General features: G+C 46.0%; 1 non-coding gene across 1 annotated transcript; it reads left to right on the top strand.

Moving 5' to 3' along the window:
• The first annotated feature begins 15,896 nt into the window (after positions 1-15,896).
• On the top strand, positions 15,897-16,003 carry LOC114889860. The gene has a single exon (XR_003792155.1). It is a non-coding gene; the product is annotated as a U6 spliceosomal RNA (small nuclear RNA).
• The last annotated feature ends 1,643 nt before the right edge of the window (positions 16,004-17,646 follow it).

The raw sequence follows: 17,646 nt of genomic DNA, 5'->3' as shown, positions 1-17,646 counted from the left end.
TACCAGCATTATCTTCCTGAAAGAATCTGAGCATGTCCCTTCCCTGCTTCAAAACTGCCGTTGACTATGAGTCTATATGACTCAAGCCAGGCTCTTTCTCGTGGCCTCTTCACATGCTAACTTCTCCTGAACCTCTTCCCTGCTGAACCCCACAGACCAGTCCCACGACAACACCTTGCCCTCATGGTGCTTTTGTAACCGTGCTTTCGTACCTGCTGTTCCTCGGCCTGGAATGCCTTTACCCCAGCCCTTTCCCTGCCCTGAAACATTTGCTGGGTCCAAACCTCCACCGATGCCAGCCAGGCCCAGGCCTCTTTGACGCTGCAGCACTGACGCTCCTTCGTGGCCCCCGTCATGTTGCACTGGGATGCATTTGCTTGTCTGCTCCCTCTGTGGCTGGGGATTGCCCTCTCTCATGGCAGGAGCTGAGTCTCGTCCACCTCTGTCCCCAGCAGAGCTCTGGGCTCACAGTAGGAGTGGAAAGAGGGCTTGGGAGTGAAAGAAGAAAGGGAGAGGTGGGCTGGAGGATGGTGTCACGGAAGAGAGAGACTGAAAATAAAGTGTTTTTAGGGTGGACTTGATTTTCACCCTGTTGATCTGGTCCATGCAAGTCAAGGTGGCTCTCACTGACTGGCTGAAGCCTGACTTTCAGTTCCTTGGCCTCACCGGCTTCCCTGACCAAGGGCCAGCTAGAACATTTGTAGCAACCACAGCAGAGTTGATGAGAAATTGGCGTGGAAACATTAGACAGTGTGTCCTAAATAAGGAAAAATCCAAGCTTGTTTACTGAAGAGTCCAGAGGACCAACTATCCATCATTTAAAAGTCTGAAAAACGATTTTGCATACCCTGCATCCCTCTGGTCCTCTTCTCTGAACATAATAATAAACTGAAATAGCACTCAGTTCTGCAACCCTTGAACCTCGGTGCAGACTGCACTCAGAAAGCAACAACTTTAACATAATTCTACATATTATTTTGTATATTTTTAATCTCAGAAAACTAAAAATTACATAGAGTTCACTCATCCTAATGCATGTTCATGTATTTCCTGCCATTCTTCTTTCCCCCCATTTATGGGATTTGGTTTTTGTTTTATACAGTTGCAAGTATGCCGCATTTGCAATTAGTACACTGCTTTTTCCCACTTATTACATTATAAACACTTTAAAAAATTATTATATAGTTTTTTTAATTTTTTTTATTTTTGGCTGCATTGGGTCTTCATTGCTGCACACAGGCTTTCTCTAGTTGCGGCGAGTGGGGGCTACTGTTCGTTGCGGTGCACAGGCTTCTCATTGGGGTAGCTTCTTTTGTTGCGGAGCACGGGCTCTAGGCTCACGGGCTTCAGTAGTTGTGGCATGCAGGCTCAGAGTTGTGGCGCACAGGGTTAGTTGCTCCACAGCCTGTGGAATCTTCCTGGGTCAGGGATCGAACCCGTGTCCCCTGCATTGGCAGGTGGATTCTTAACCACTGCACCACCAGGGAAGTCCCTATTATATAGTTTTCATAGCCAGAATTTTGAATGGTTCCATCATCTTTCCAGACCAGACATGCAGCCAGTTTTGCTTAGTCATTCACCTAATTTGGGGTTTTTAGATTCAGATGTTTCATTATTGTAAACAGTGCTGCATGAACAACTTTGCATAAAGCTTTGTCCATGTTTGTGACTGGGTCTTTAAGGTAATAATAAGAAACAATTTTTAAGTTAATAATAAGAAACAATTGAGTGCTTCCTATGTTTGGGGGACTGGTACTGTGCTAGTTACATGGATTATCGCACTCTTTACAGAAAACCTTAGGTGTAGATAATTTTATTATCTCCATTTTACAGATTAGGAGACAAGCACAGATGAATGAATTTCCTTGTCCAAGGTAAGTGTTAGTGCCTGATTAAACCCAGGAAGCCTGGAGTCTTAGTGTTTTCATTCCCAGGAGTGTAACCCCCGGGTCAAAGTTTTACTAATGGGTTTACCCAAAGGAAGACCCTTTAAACATAAAACTCATTCCAAACCTCCAGATTTTTACTTGGCATCTTCAGGTTATGTCTGCTCTTCTCATGTGCCAATTAAATGGAGAGTGGAAGGAAGAAAATCTCCAAATGAAACTGACCTCGAGGAAGCCGATTCACCTCCCTCCTTGGGAAGCAAAATAAAGTGGCCCGAGAGGACACAAGGAATGTCTTTAGTTTAACAAGGTTAGAATGACTGCATTCATGTCTTTCTGCCGCTTTTGCTAGTTGGAACAGACAGTGCCAACCTGTTCGTACAGGTTGCTGTCCAAGAGTGTGGGCCCAGTTAACTAGAGGCCTTTGGGTTGACTAAGTGGAGGAAGCACCCTCTCTGGGCACAGAAGTAGAACTACCCAGCCTTCCTTGCCCATCCTTTGTCCACATAGTGCTCAGCGTCTGTTTCAAGAAATACTGAATATCGAAAGAACATTTGTTACAGAGGGCACAAAATCATTAGAAAGCCAGGGGTGACCACATGCCTCCGTTTAGCTTTGGCCACACTTCCATATATTTTTAAGAGCTAAAAACTGAGCAAGACTCTTTAAGGGTGCCACTAAGTGTTCCTTCAGGTTGCTTCTGCATGTAAATCTCTGCAGGGGGGCTACAATCATTTTAAAAGCTCAGCCATATGGGAAGGAAGCTAACATTTGTCTTCCTCCTGCCACTAACAGTTCTGTGCATCTTCCTACATCCCAGTGATGGGTGATTTTTTTCAAGAAACAGCACCACTGTGCAGTGTAGCCATTTGCAAAGGGAGTTTATTCCCTTCAGGGGCCTGTTCAACACCACAGCACATTCTCATTCTCCTACACAGCTCACTGTCCCTCAGACTAAGTCAAAACACTGGCTAGGCTTCAGGGGGGCTTGGGAAACATGCTTTCAGCCTTACCTTATCTCCTGGGAGAGGTCACAGGTCCCCTTGCTGTTCTGAGCCAGGCCAAACTTAGTACACCCAAACAAATGTGTCAGCCACCAAAAGGGTCAGGAAACTTTATCCATCAAAAAGATTTGGTTCTCTTAAAATCACGAGTGTTTTCTGATCTCATCTGCGAGCTGTGTGTTGAGTCGGCGTGGAATCAGCCAGCCTGGGACAGATTGGCTGGTGAACTTAGGCAAGTCCCTCGTGACCTTGGAGCCTCCGTTCCTACCTGCAGAAGGGGTCCAGCACGTCCCTCGTGGTGCAGCCCTAGGATGAAATGATACCCCCAAAGTGTCTAGTTCATGCATTCTGGCATGTGACTGGCACTAGACAAATGTTAGCTTCCTTCCCATATGGCTGAGCTTTTAAAATGATTGTAGCCCCCCTGCAGAGATTTACATGCAGAAGCAACCTGAAGGAACACTTAGTGGCACCCTTAAAAAGTCTTGCTCAGTTTTTAGCTCTTAAAAATATATGGAAGTGTGGCCAAAGCTAAACGGAGGCATGTGGTCACCCCTGGCTTTCTAATGATTTTGTGCCCTCTGTAACAAATGTTCTTTCGATATTCAATATTTCTTGAAACAGACGCTGAGCGCTATGTGGACAAAGGATGGGCAAGGAAGGCTGGGTAGTTCTACTTCTGTGCTCAGAGAGGATGCTTCCTCCACTTAGTCAACCCAAAGGCCTCTAGTTAACTGGGCCCACACTCTTGGACAGCAATTTGGTCCCTGTCTGTTGTTACCTGAGTGTGCCACTTGGTAGGCTCACCTACCAGGTGCACCTTTGTTGGCTTGTTAAAGAATTACTTCTAACTACAGTGCTACAATGTCTCCTCCATCTTGTTTCTTTCCCAGTGAAGTTGCACGTTCATTCATCAAATGTTTAATGGGTGTCAAGTCTATGCTAGGGACTGATCCATCACTGGGGATGCTATAAAAAGACAAAACCCCTGCCTGTCACTCAGGCCAGATGATCCCCTGGCTCCACTCCCTCATCTGGTTCCGAGGCCTTGGTGAGGTTTTGCTGACCTGTTTTTGGCACTTTCCAGATGAATGTAGCCAGTGAACACGACAGTGTGAACAGGCAAGTAGAAAGTGATGCTGGTTTAACTAGCTTTTCAACAGGGGTGCCTTGCTTGCTTCAATAGGTTTGCATCTGCTGGGCCAGGTTCGAATTCCCTGTCTGAAAATCAGTTCTTGCTTTGGAAGAGCACTGAAAGCAGCTTATGCTTTAGAGGAACCCTGTGTGAACTCTGCCCTCCGATGTGTGATCCCTGAGAGGGAGCGAGCCACCCTGCACCCCAGAAGCTCATAAGTTCAAGTGTGTCAGGGTGCCTTTGAAGCAGGCTTTCCCCAGCCTCCCAGGCAATGGGTGAGGAATGAGAAACATCTGACCAGGGAGATGTTTCTCTTGGTGTTGACAGAGCCTGGGCTGCCTGTAGCCCCCCATTGTTCACGCCAGTCCTGGGGTGTATCGGACATGTGTCAGTGGCTGGGGAGACAGTACCAAATAAGGTAAGTCTGTGCGTCTGTGCCCTCCAGGCTCCCACATTCTCCTAGGGAGGTCAAGGGAACAAACTAGCAATTATAATGCAACCTAATCACAGTGTTTATATTGGCTGCTATTCCTGGAGGAGTGATTAACTCTACCCAGGGGAGTCCCAAGTCCTCCCTATAGAGGCAATTTCAGCTGAGACTTGAAGGGTGTGTGAAGAATTACTAGGGAGACGAGAAGTGAAGGGGCAGTGGGTAGAGGCAGGGTGGGGGAAGACAACATTCCAGGCATAGGAACAGCAAGTGCAGGGGCGCCTGGCAGCTGAAAGCAGGGCAAGTTTCAGGAACAGCATGGGGTGCACTTGGGAAACGCCACATAGGGTGTCTGGAGGGACGATGATGATAACATAGTAGTAACAGCTTATATGGATTGAGTGCCAGCTAAGGGCCTGTTATACATGATCTCTCTGGAGAGGGGAGAGAGAGAGAGAGAGAGAGGGAGGCTGACTCATCTGTTCTTTTGGAGAGCGAGGAAGATGATCCCATACGCACGTGGATTTTTCTGCCGCAAACTCTGAATCCTAGATGGGTTTCTTTTTTCCCGTATTTCTGGGCTTCCTTTTCCTTTTTTCAACCTCTCCTAAGCACATAACACCATAGAATTCTTATGGGAGGCAAATATTCTGTGGTTCATCTGAGCTAACTCCTGGGTTACTGTATAAAATTTGAAATAACGCATGGTTTAGTACATTATGAGTTGGTTAGATGGGTCTTCCAACACTGGGGACTGTTATCCTTTGCTGTTGACATAGATAATCAAGATTTCAGCCTATTATGGAGACCATCATCCAGGCATCCAATTCATTCAGCGAAGAATGAGCCCCTCCTACGTGCCACATGCTGTTCCAGGTGCTGGGGATACAACAGTGAACAAAACAGACACGAGTTCCTGTCTCGTGGGACTGACATTCTCCTGGGGGGGAAACAGACTATAAATAAGATGTGTAAGTAAAACACTCAGCGTGTTAGATGGTGATAAGTGCTATGGAGCAAAATGAATAGGAAAGAGGCAGGGGGAGTGCGAGGGCAGGGGTGGACTTGCGCTCACAGACGGGCCTGAGAAGGCTTCTCTGGGAAGGGGAGATTGAGTAAAGACCTGCGGGGGCCATGATTCCTGCTGGGAAAGGCATTCCTGGGAAGGCCTGAGGATGGAGTGTGCCAGGCACAGAAGGAGGCCTGTGAGGAGCATTTTGAGCAAGGGAAGAGCAGCTCTGGAGATGAGGTCAGAGAGGCTGATAAAGACCATCTCCTTTGACCAGACTTGAGTCAGCCTCCTGAGTCCTCTTCCTGAATAGTCCCTGACCTTGGGCTCTGTCCTTGGCTCATTTAGTCCAGTTTTAGCAAGAATCCTGCTGGGTCAGTTCAGTAGAAAATCCCCCACCCTTGATAGCTAATGAAATTCCTCATCCCTCAACCATTTATATCTTAGTAATTTTCCATCCTCTGGCCACCCCCTCTCCCCCGCCGGCCCAGGTCTTTGGGCTATAACTCCGCACTTGTCCTTGTATTGAGTTGAGTTTCCTTACTCCAAAACCCCACTGCAGTAGCCCCTGAATGATGTCTGACTTCCCATCTTTAACAAGTGTCATGGATAATTTTTTCTTTAATAGGGGAACGGAATGACAGATACATAGGGCCTTGGAAGCCGCTGTAAGGTCCCTGGGTGCATGTGTGGGGTTGTTATTAGTGATGGGATTCCTTGTGGGATCATCCACATCTCAGGGTTAGAGAGATCCCAACGCTGGGCTCTGCATAATGAATTGAGTTCTGGCTCCTAAATATCAGAAAGGACATGGGCAAATCCCTGAGTTTTGGTTTGTTTATCTTTAAAATGGAGATTTTAGTAATAAGACCAACCTCAGAGGATAGTGAAACACGTGACATTATTCATTTTAAAACAAGCACCAATCTTAGAGATAAAAAGTGGTCCTGTGTATTCCTTCCCAAGCAGCCTTGAACTATCTAATTGTTTGGGAGGGAGATTTGCAGCTAAGTCATGGAGGGAGCTGACATTCCTCCCCTACAAGTACCCCCACCTCCACCCCTCCCTGGCTTATCTTTGCTCCTGAAAAAGAAAGCTGCTTTGTGCAGGGTCTCCACCGCTCTTCTGCCCATTGATTTAACTTGTCCACGTGGAGGCCTCAGTGGTAGAAATCTACTCTGTATCTGGCCCAAGCCTATCTTTATTCTCTACCAGCTTTAGGAACTTGAGCCAGTGAGAGATGAAAGGCTGGCTCTTCAGAGATCTGTTTTGGGGGCTGTGACTTGGGCAGAGGAAAGATGGATAAGTGACTTGACTCAGCCTTGCTGTCCTCAGTTTGAAAGGGAAGATTATGCTGTCACCTCACCGGGCTATGGTGAGATTATTTGCATGAAATGTCCAACACAGGGCCCGACAATCACTAGGTGCCGAATTCCATTCCCAACGGCTCTTCCGCATCACAGGTGCTCTGGAGAATGTGAGATAGCTCTTGGCTAGGATCTTGGCTAGGAACTAGGGTAAGGCAGATGGCTCTGCTCCCCAGCTCCTCTCATCCCATGTGAGGGAAGGGTGGCCCTCCTCCTAGCTAAGGCTCTTCCTCAAGCCCATCAGCTACGGGGCCCATGCTCTACCAACCATGCCCCTCGTTTTTCACCTTCATCAGACTTGCCCTCCCTAGGAACCTGACAACACTGTCCACTCTCCCTTCTGAAATCTGCCCCGTCCTCCCTGGCATGCTCTCTCGTGGCTCCCCCCCGCCCCTGCATTTTTGTACTCTCTTTCTCAGTCTTCTTTCCTGGACTGTCCTGCTCTACTTGACCTAAAATGTTGGCTTCCTGGGGTCCTCCTTGGCCCTCCTGCTTCCTCTCTTCCCCTACTCAGCCTCGGTGATCTCACTGATGCCCATGGTGAGGGTCTCTAGCCTCAAACACTCTTGTGTTCCAAATCCTCAAACCTATTTGCATACTGGCTATTTCCACATAGATGTTCCATACTCACCTCAATCTTTTCAAAGTTAAATAAATCATCTCTCTCCCAAAGCTGATTCTCCTCCTGTGTGTCCTATGTGCCAGCAGTCTGATCATCTATAGTCACCTAAGCCAGTGACGCTGAAAGCTCAGCTTCTCTGTACACCAGTGCTGAATCCAATCTCGGAGACAGAGTTTTGGGTGAAGTAGGAAAGGATAGCTTTATTACTTTGCCAGGCAAAGGGGGGACACAGCAGGCTCCTGCCTCAAAACACTATGTGTCCCAACTTGGAGAGGATAGTGAGAAGTTTTATAGTAATGGTTCAAAGAGGGTGTGATCAGCTCGTGGACATTCTTCTGATGGGTTGGTGGTGAGGTAAGCAGCAGTCAGCAGCATCAACCTTCAGGTTCCAGCTGGCCTGGGGTCTACATGGTTGTGGGCAGCACACCATCGTTAATCGTTAACTTCTCCCACCCGTAAAGGCTTTCCATCTCTGCAAAACAGCTCAAAGACAATTGCTGTGTGTATCTGTTGATGGGGAGCCAGTACCTTGCCTCAAGGCTGCACTATCGCTTCTCTTGACTGTTTGTTTCTCCCTGGTCTCGCATCCCCTCCCTTCCCTAATGAACAACTGCTTGAATCTCCCCATTGGAACAAAGGGAAGGTCATGGAGGCTGAATGAAGGTAATCAAAGAAATGGGGACACAGGAAGGCTTTGTGCCCAGGAGCCCCACAGGGCCCTGCTCGGTGTCACCAGGAATCTGGGAGCCACTCTAGACTTTCCCTCCCTCACATCTGTCCCCCACATTCCGTCAGTTCCCGAGTCTCATACCCTCTGCTCAGATCTCTCTCTCCAACCCTCCCCTCCTCCACCAGCACTGGCTGAGTGGAGGCCCTTATCCATTTTCAGCTGGTTCATGGTGAATGCTCCCAACAGGTCTTTCTGCCACCCACCCCACTCCTTCAATCTCACACGTCTCTATTCTAATCTCCACATTTCTGCCAGAGCATTCTTTCTAAAATGAGAATCTGACTCAATTCCCCAAAGTAGTTCCCCATGTCCTTCAGGATAAACCTAGTGCTGGGTGGGTCTGGCACCTAGTTACCTACTTACTCATCTCTCCTGCCATTCCACAGGTACCCTCCAGCCACTCAGAATGCTTGCTGCTCCTCAACTATGCCACTGCTATATCATGCCTTCATGGCTTTGCACATGCTGTGCCCTCTTCTTAGAATGCCCTCCCTCCCCCCACCTTCACCTTCACCCATCCACATGATAAATTCCTACTTAGGCTTCAAGTCCAAGTGTTACCTCCTCCTGAAAGTCTTTTCTGACTCCACTGGGCTTAGAAAGTGCTCCTCCTTCACAGTCACCAAAGGCATTCCCCTATGATAGTTATTCATCCCACCATATGGTGCTCACCTGTCTCCCACAACAGACCTCAAGGTAAAGAAAGGTTTCTAATCTTTGTACACCTGATCCTTAAGAAGTTCTCAACACATAGGAGCTACTTGGAACATACATTGAATAAGCAAATGAATGAATGATTAAATGAAGACTTGATGGTCAGTGGCACCGAAGGGAGCATTTGTTGAAAAAACATCCATAACACTGAGAAGACAAGAAGCTGGGAGACCAGGCTGTCAGATGAGCCATCAGCACGTGTACTGATGTCTTTGAAAGTGAAAGCAAAGAGAGACAAGTCTTGAGCCAGGCTTAATCCCAGATGACCTTCCTCCCCCCACCCAGTATCTATCTGGGTCACCTCTCTCTTCTGTTTTGCAAAGCTAAGCCTGAGCAAACAAATTTAAGGAGGTTAAAAAAAAAAAAGGGGGGGCTTCCCTGGTGGCGCAGTGGTTGAGAGTCCGCCTGCCGAGGCAGGGGATGCGGGTTCGTGCCCCAGTCCGGGAGGATCCCACGTGCCGCAAAGCGGCTGGGCCTGCGCGTCCGGGGCCTGTGCTCCGCAACGGGAGAGGCCACAACAGTGAGAGGCCCGCGTACCGCAAAAATAAAAAAAAAAATAGTAGTATTGCAATGTTGAATTAAAATGATCCCATTCCTCAAGAAGATCTGCCCTTTGAGATTTTGATCTGCCCCTTAGCATGGATGATCAAGGACAGACCACATCTCTTTCTCGGGACACTGATTCCTGAAGCATCAGTGCAAATTCATAACACCTTATGGGGTGAAAGCTGTGTCCAACCAACCGAATCAACCAGGAGGCATCCAGCTTCCAAAGCTCTGGGTTCCATTCCAGGCAGGTCAATCACTAAGGTCCTTTCAGATTTAATTCCAGGGCAGCAGAGGCTGCCAGTGCCCTGGACTCTAGTAACCCACAAACCCAGGTGAGTTCAAGGAAAGTTCTAATAATAATGTCTCCCAGCTTAAGACGTTCTACTTTGGAAATTTTCCAAGAGCCTTCATGGCTATCACCCCGCTTTCTTTTTCAGTTTTCTTGGGAGGCCATTTGGCGGCAAATAACGTAACTCCTATGCTACAGTTGAAGGAAGTGAACCTCTTAGGAGGGAAATAATAACCCAAGATCACACGGTGAAACGGACATCAAGCCAGGACCTGCACCTGGGCAAAAATACCTTCTGAAAGTCTGCTTCACCAAGTCTTCTATGAAGCATCAGCTGCTCTTTATTTAAGTCTGGGGGAAAATTAAATTTGGGAAAAAAGAATAGAAGCATAATTAAAGGATCTGGCAAGAGAATATAAAACCCGGAGGGAGCAACTCATTCCTCTGTGCCTTTTTTTTTTAGCTGCTTCAGCACACATATGATTTTTTCTTATTTCTTATTCCCAAATGTTCTTTTTTTGTTTTTAATAAGTGAAATCTTAAATCACTGAAGCCCAAACCCTTCAGCACCTGACTTTCTTGGGGCCTGAACTTCCCTTGATTCTCTCTGCTGAGGGCTGCCCAAGCCACTCAGCCCTATCCTTTCAATGTTTTAAATTTTTCATTATGGAAAATTACATATGTATACAAAAGTACACAGCAACTCAACTCTAAACAGAAAGACAAATAGTGCAAAATAAAAAACCTAGGCCTAAGTATGTATTTTCACCTCAGGAAATCATTAGCCCATTTTTCTTCAACTACACTGAGGCAGCATGAACTCAAGGTTTGAAGGAAAATGTCTGCACCCAGCTTTTCCCCTTCTGAACTGCATGGCTTTTGGAAAGTCACTCTGAGGCTTGGTTTCTTCACTTGCAAAATAGGAGTAATAAAGCCAACCCCACAGAATGGCTATGACAATGAAATGAGATAATGTCTGGGAATATGTTTTGTAAGTTACGAAATGCTCTTAAACTGCAAAGAGCTATTATGTATCTTTCACAGGGCCCTTGGAACATCGCCAAGGTGTGTGCAAAAGTGTAGTTAATGTGCTCAGGAACATAGACAGAGGTTTGTGGGACAGGAGCTCTGTCTCTCATGCCCGCCCTCTGTTTGGACTTGGTCCTGAACTGGTCATCTCGTGCCATTTTGCTTTTCACCCATTTGACTACCAGCCTTGCTGCCCACGACTACTTTTCCTTCTCACTTCAAGGATAATTTGTCCATCAGTCTTGTCTTCCCAACTTTACCTAGGTTTCTCTTGTCCGCAATTCTGTTTTTCCACCCAAACTAGACCAACTCAGATTGCCTTTGTTTAGAAAAACCTCTTCTGGGACTTCCCTGGGGGTCCAGTAGTTAAGACTCCGTGCTTCCACTACAGGGGGCATGGGTTTGATCCCTGGTCAGGGAACTAAGATCCCACATGCTGCGTGGCACGGCCAAAAAGAAAAAAGAAAAAATTAGAAAGATCTCTTCCAAGTGGCACCTGTGATCCTCATATTCCAGTAATATTCTGATTGGCAGTACCTCCTTCCAGTAGTCACGACCCAGGCAGCAAGCATCGTGGGCTTAGAAAGGATGGCAGGGAAAGAAGATCCCTTTTGCACACTCAGCCTCTCTCCTGTGTGTTGAGGACGGACCCCAATCTGCTTAGAAGGTGGTTTAGGGACCAATGGTGAACAAGATGAAATCCATGACCTCATGAAGCTCATATTCCAGAAGGGGAGCTGACTATAAATGAGTAAACATACAAATAAATAATAAGCAAAATAAAAAATAAATAATAGTTCAAATTGTGTAAGATAATGCAGAGAGACTGGAGCAAGAGACTGGAGGTAGGGGCACCTAATTAATATAGGATGGCCAAGGTCATGAGTTGTGGCTTTAGTTTTGTAAGTGCCCTCCCCACCCTGCCTCATCATGGACAAGGAAGCTAAGAGCTCCACTAGCTGCTGGCAGCCATCCCATACCCTAAAAGGAGCTAGTTATAGGATAACACCATCACTATAGATAACAGAAAAAGGAAAAATTGTATCCTTGGTGCTGTGGTTAAGCCAATGTATCATTGAACCCTGAAGCCCACCTAACTCTGGACATCCTAGTTAGGTGAGCCAACAGCTTGTCCAGGACATTTTGATTTGGGTTTTCAATGCCCAACAGCCAAAGTCATCATGACTAATGAATGCCTCTTGTGGGTTATAATCCCCATACAAGCAGCTTATCCATCCAGCCATGTGCAGCTCTTCAAAGCCATGAAGGTTCTGACAAACCTGAGTTTCTCCACTTCTTACTTTTCCAGGGATGCCATTACCCAGGTAAGGCACTTCTTCATGTGCCTGACATAGTAATGATACTTGACAAATGTCTGTGGAGATGAATGGAGTGAATAAGCCGGAGCGCTGCTTAAAAAGGGATGACACACAGGAAGCCCTAGTCTCCCAAAGCCAAAGACGTTCCAAAATAAAACGTTGCAGCCCTTTCTAGGTCACAGAAAGCTTTCATATATCTTCTACCCTTTCACCTTGTACTACCCCAGGGGCCATCATTATCGTCAGTTTATGGATAAAGAAGTAAGGAATGAGAAAGGTCAAGTCAAGGAGCATGGCAATCAGGTGATACTCAAAGGTACTCTGACTCCGTTTCCCACTCTTTTCTGGATTCTGAAAATAAGCTGGTTCATGAAGTATATATTCAAGCTCCAGGAACAACCAAAGAGATGTTCATAGCCTTATTGACCTCGGAGAGCAAAGATTCTGGAGATGATGGTGTGGAAAATGTGTTTATCCAGAATCAGCCAGGCATGGAAGGGACCACATGTTTGTGATAGGAACACAAGAGCTCTTTTCTGTGTTACTTCAACCAAAGCTGACTGAATCCCTCCTGACTCATGGGAAAGTAGGATAAAGGCTTATATAGCAGCTGCCTCCCACCACCACCCTAATAATGCCAGCAATAAGTTTACAGCACTTTTTTTCATTGTGCAGTTCATCTCTTTTTTTTTTTTTTTGGCCATACCGTGCAACATGTGGATCGAACCCACGCCCCCCGCGGTGGAAGCATGGGGTCTTAACCACTGGACTGCCAGGGAAGTCCCAATTAATCTTTTTAAAAAATTCATTTCTACAAATGACCCAATTTCGTTCCTTTTTTTTTTTTTCTTTTTTTTCTGTAGAGACGTGGATGGATCTAGAGACCGTCATACAGAGTGAAGTAAGGCAGAAAGAGAAAAACAAATATCGTATATTAACGCATATATGTGGAACCTAGAAAAATGGTACAGATGAACCGGTTTGCAGGGCAACAATAGAGACACAGATGTAGAGAGCAAACGTATGGACACCAAGGGGGGAAAGTGGCGAGGGCGGTGGTGGTGTGATGAATTGGGAGATTGGGATTAAAGTCATTTATTTTTAACAACAACAAAAAATTCATTTCATTTCCCATAAACTTTTAATTTTTTTAATTTTTTAATTTTTTGCGGTATGCGGGCCTCTCACTGTTGTGGCCTCTCCCGTTGCGGAGCACAGGCTCCGGACGCGCAGGCTCAGTGGCCATGGCTCACGGGCCCAGCCGCTCCGCGGCATGTGGGATCTTCCCGGACCGGGGCACGAGCCCGTGTCCCCTGCATTGGCAGGCGGACTCTCAACCACTGCGCCACCAGGGAAGCCCAGGGGTTATGGGTTTTGAGAGGGAGATCGACGGAGTTGAAGTGCTGTTCTCATCACGTCATACCAGGGGTGCCTACTATCCACACAACCTACCACTGCTGATGCTGGCCTGGGTCACCTGGCTGAGGCAGTGCCTGTCAGCTTTCTCCACTGTCAAGTTACCCTTTTTCCTATCTTTCCACACTGTGCTCTTGGGAAGGAAGTCACCACGTACAGCCACACTAAGGAGCAGGGAGTTTGCTCCCCGCCCTTGAGGACAGAATATCTACATCAATTATCTGGAATTCTGCAGGGAAAGTTAGCTATTCTTCCCATTTATTTATTCAATCCTTTATTTCTATCACTATAGAGTCATGGATATAATCCAATACTACTTTATTTTAATTGTTCGGATTGTTCTGGCTTTGGCCATTCGGAACTCTTTCCATTGGCCGAATATACATTCTGATGTCTTTTTACCTAAGAACAATGAAGCAAAGGGAGGACAGATGTTCCCCCCACCCCACCCCCACTCCACCTCTACCACAAGTTTCTGTGTTGTTTTGGTCAAACCTCAACTTGTCTCTCTTTTTTCTTCACCTGTACAGTGAAGTTAACACACTCCTCTCCCCTTTACCTCTACTATGGCTGTGAAGCAAAAGTGAGACAGTAGGTAGGAAAGGACTCTAGAAAATTAAAAACAAACCATGCAAATACATTTTAAATCTCCTTTCCCCTCCTAACTCACTCTGTAAAGCTTCACAGTTCAAGAACTCAATAGATATTTTCTGAGTGAATGAATGAGTGAGCAAATGAAAGAATGCACACACACTTCCTGATCTGTGACAACAGGTGAGCAAATGGAAAAGACACGACACAGCCCAGGTGTGCCAGGCAAACATACCTCCACCTCATCTCATTTCAGAGCAAACTTATCAGTTGGACCTATGATGTGCAGACCCTGGGCTTGGGGAGAGCAGGGATGCACGAGACACAAAACATACCATGAAGGAGTTTACAGTCTAGCAGGGATCCAGGCACACAAACAACTGTCCACAGAGGATGTGATATATCTCATGGATGCCAGAAACACATCCCTACTTTGTCATTCTCTGTAACTTGACTTCATCTCTATAAAAGTCTCCGTCCTCCGCCTCACTCACTTCTGACTGAATTCTTAGTCAAGCCAATTCCAGGCTGTCCCAGTCAATCCCGTGTTTTCTGCTTTGCCTTCCTAGCACTTCCTAGGACTGTGTCTGAGTTCTAAGCATCATATGCTGAGTGGGCATTAGAGGTTGGGGGGCATCAGATGCCTGGGTGGCACTTGTCACTATTGTGCTGGCCTCCACCTGATCCTCAGGTGTGGTTTCCTGACCATCTGCTTCATTGTGACGCAGACACCATCAGGGTCTACCAGGTGGCTGTCTCTCATAATCCTTCTTGGACACACAGGGAAATTCAGAATTCTCCCACGCTCCTGTGGAGCCTAGGAAACTGTGAGTGGCTGCTTTGGACTCTCTCTACTCTCAGCCTCTGGCGTAATAATCTCTACCTACTGCTCTCAGGCCACAGGGGTGTAAGGAACACCTGCATGCTGGGTCCCAGGCCCAGGGCAGGGCTCCCCTACTCCTGGATATTCACAATCACCTGGGGACATTCATCTCACTCCCCTTGAAGCTGACTCTGTGGGGGTGTTGGTCCCTTCTCAGGTACACCCACCATCTGCTTTCTTGTTTTCCTTCCAACCTTCTAACGCTCTTCCCCTTGGGAGATGGAGATGGGCAGGGGCTACCCAGCTCAGCAAGTATCCTGAGCTAAATCACCAGCTTACACCTGGATTACGACGGTGATCTTAACACCCAATAATTTGACAATGTTGTTCTTGCTTTTTAGTCCCACCTTGAACTCCAGAGACCTTTTATGTAGCGGCCTGTGTACAGAAAGATCTCAAGACGGTAAAAGAAGGTTTGGAGGGGTAAAGGCCAGATGTAGCAGCTGGGTAACACCCAACACCAATGAGAGTGCAAAGTGGCATCTTCTCCCTCTAGGAACATAATGTGATGAAGAAACAGGACGAGGCAGCCCATGTCTTCATCCACGCTTCATACACACACTTCACTCCTCACCTGCCTCCCCAGGCTCTGTAGACTCCCGCATAAAGGAGGTGTTTCCTCTCATCTTGTCTGTGTTGGTGACCTTCTGAGGTTAAATGACAACAGAACCATAGGTGTGCTTTACTCAGCGTAGTCTACCAAGCATTTTACAACCTTTAGTTCATTAGGTTATCACATCCCCATTTTACGGAAAAGGACACCGAGGTTCAGAGAGGTTAAGGGATTTGGTCTGGGCAAACCAGAGAAAGATAACAATCATCAGAGCTCACAGTCTTCTGTTTCTAAATCCTTTGTGAAGGGTGCACTCATAGGAGTGCCTCATCACCTTGCAGTAAGAACAAATGGCAAAGTGAAAAGCCCAGTGCTTGCTTTGACAGCACATATACTAAAATTGGAACAATACAGAGAAGATTAGCATGGCCCCTGCGCAAGGATAACACCCGAATTCGTGAAGTGTTCCATATTTTTAAGAGCTAAATGTAAGGCCACACACTATAAAACTCTTAGAGGAAAACATAGGCAGAACACTCTATGACATAAATCACAGCAAGATCCTTTTTGACCCACCTCCTAGAGAAATGGAAATAAAAACAAAAATAAACAAATGGGACCTAATGAAACTTAAAAGGTTTTGCACAGCAAAGGAAACCATAAACAAGACAAAGAGACAACCCTCAGAATGGGAGAAAATATTGGCAAACGAGGAAACTGACAAAGGATTAATCTCCAAAATATACAAGCAGCTCATGCAGCTCAATATCAAAAACACAAACAACCCAATCCAAAAATGGGCAGAAGACCTAAATAGACATTTCTCCAAAGAAGATATACAGACTGCCAACAAACACAAGAAAGGATGATCAACATCACTAATTATTAGAGAAATGGAAATCAAAACTACAATGAGATATCACCTCACACCAGCCAGAATGGCCATCATCAAAAAATGTACAAACAATAAATGCTAGAGAGGGTGTGGAGAAAAGGGAACCCTCTTGCACTGTTGGTGGGAATGTAAATTGATACAGCCACTATGGAGAACAGTATGGAGGTTCCTTAAAAAACTAAAAGTAGAACTACCATAGGACCCAGCAACCCCACTACTGGGCATATACCCTGAAAAAACCATAATTCAAAAAGAGTCATGTACCAAAATGTTCACTGCAGCTCTATTTACAATAGCCAGGACATGGAAGCAACCTAAGTGTCCATCAACAGATGAATGGATAGAAAAGATGTGACACATATGTACAATGGAATATTACTCAGCCATAAAAAGAAATGAAATTGAGTTATTTGTAGTGAGGTGGATGAACCTAGAGTCTGTCATACAGAGTGAAGTAAGTCAGAAAGAGAAAAACAAATACCGTATGCTAACACATATATATGGAACCTAAAAAAAAAACGTTCTGAAGAACCTAGGGGCAGGACAGGATAAAGGCCAGGTGTAGAGAATGGACTTGAGGACACAGGCTGGGGGAAGGGTAAGCTGGGATGAAGTGAGAGAGTGACATTGACATATATACACTACCAAATGTAAAATAGACAGCTAGTGGGAAGCAGCCGCATAGCACAGGGAGATCAGCTTGGTGCTTTGTGACCACCTAGAGGCGTGGGAGGGAGATGCAAGAGGGAGGAGATATGGGGATATATGTATACGTATAGCTGATTCACTTTGTTATACAGCAGAAAATAACACAACATTGTAAAGCAATTATACTCCAGTAAAGATGTTAAAAAAAAAAAAAGTGAAAAGCCTATCTCTTTCCTTCAGCTTCGGGGAAATTGCCATGATGTGACAATCACAAGAGCACTACTTCTTCAGTGACAGTGAACTGCTGCCCTTCAGGCCCATGGAGGGGAGTGTGTGATAACAAAAGGGTGCAGATTTGGGTATTAATCACGTGTTCATTCAACAACATTTATTAATGGCTATTAGTGATGGTGTTCTAGGTGCTAGGGATAAAAAAGATGAATAACAAGATTTTAGGAGTTCACTCCCTGGTAACAAGGGACACATACACATGTATATATATAACTGAATCACTTTGCTGTGCACCTGAAACTAACACAACATTGTTACTCAACTCTACTCCAGTATAAAATAATTT

The sequence above is a fragment of the Monodon monoceros genome, unplaced genomic scaffold, assembly GCF_005190385.1.
Source record: "Monodon monoceros isolate NGI ecotype Baffin Bay Population unplaced genomic scaffold, NGI_Narwhal_1 Super_Scaffold_9, whole genome shotgun sequence".
Classification (NCBI taxonomy): domain Eukaryota; kingdom Metazoa; phylum Chordata; class Mammalia; order Artiodactyla; family Monodontidae; genus Monodon; species Monodon monoceros.
Note: the sequence above shows the minus strand (reverse complement) of the source record. Positions and strands in the feature narration are given on the sequence as shown.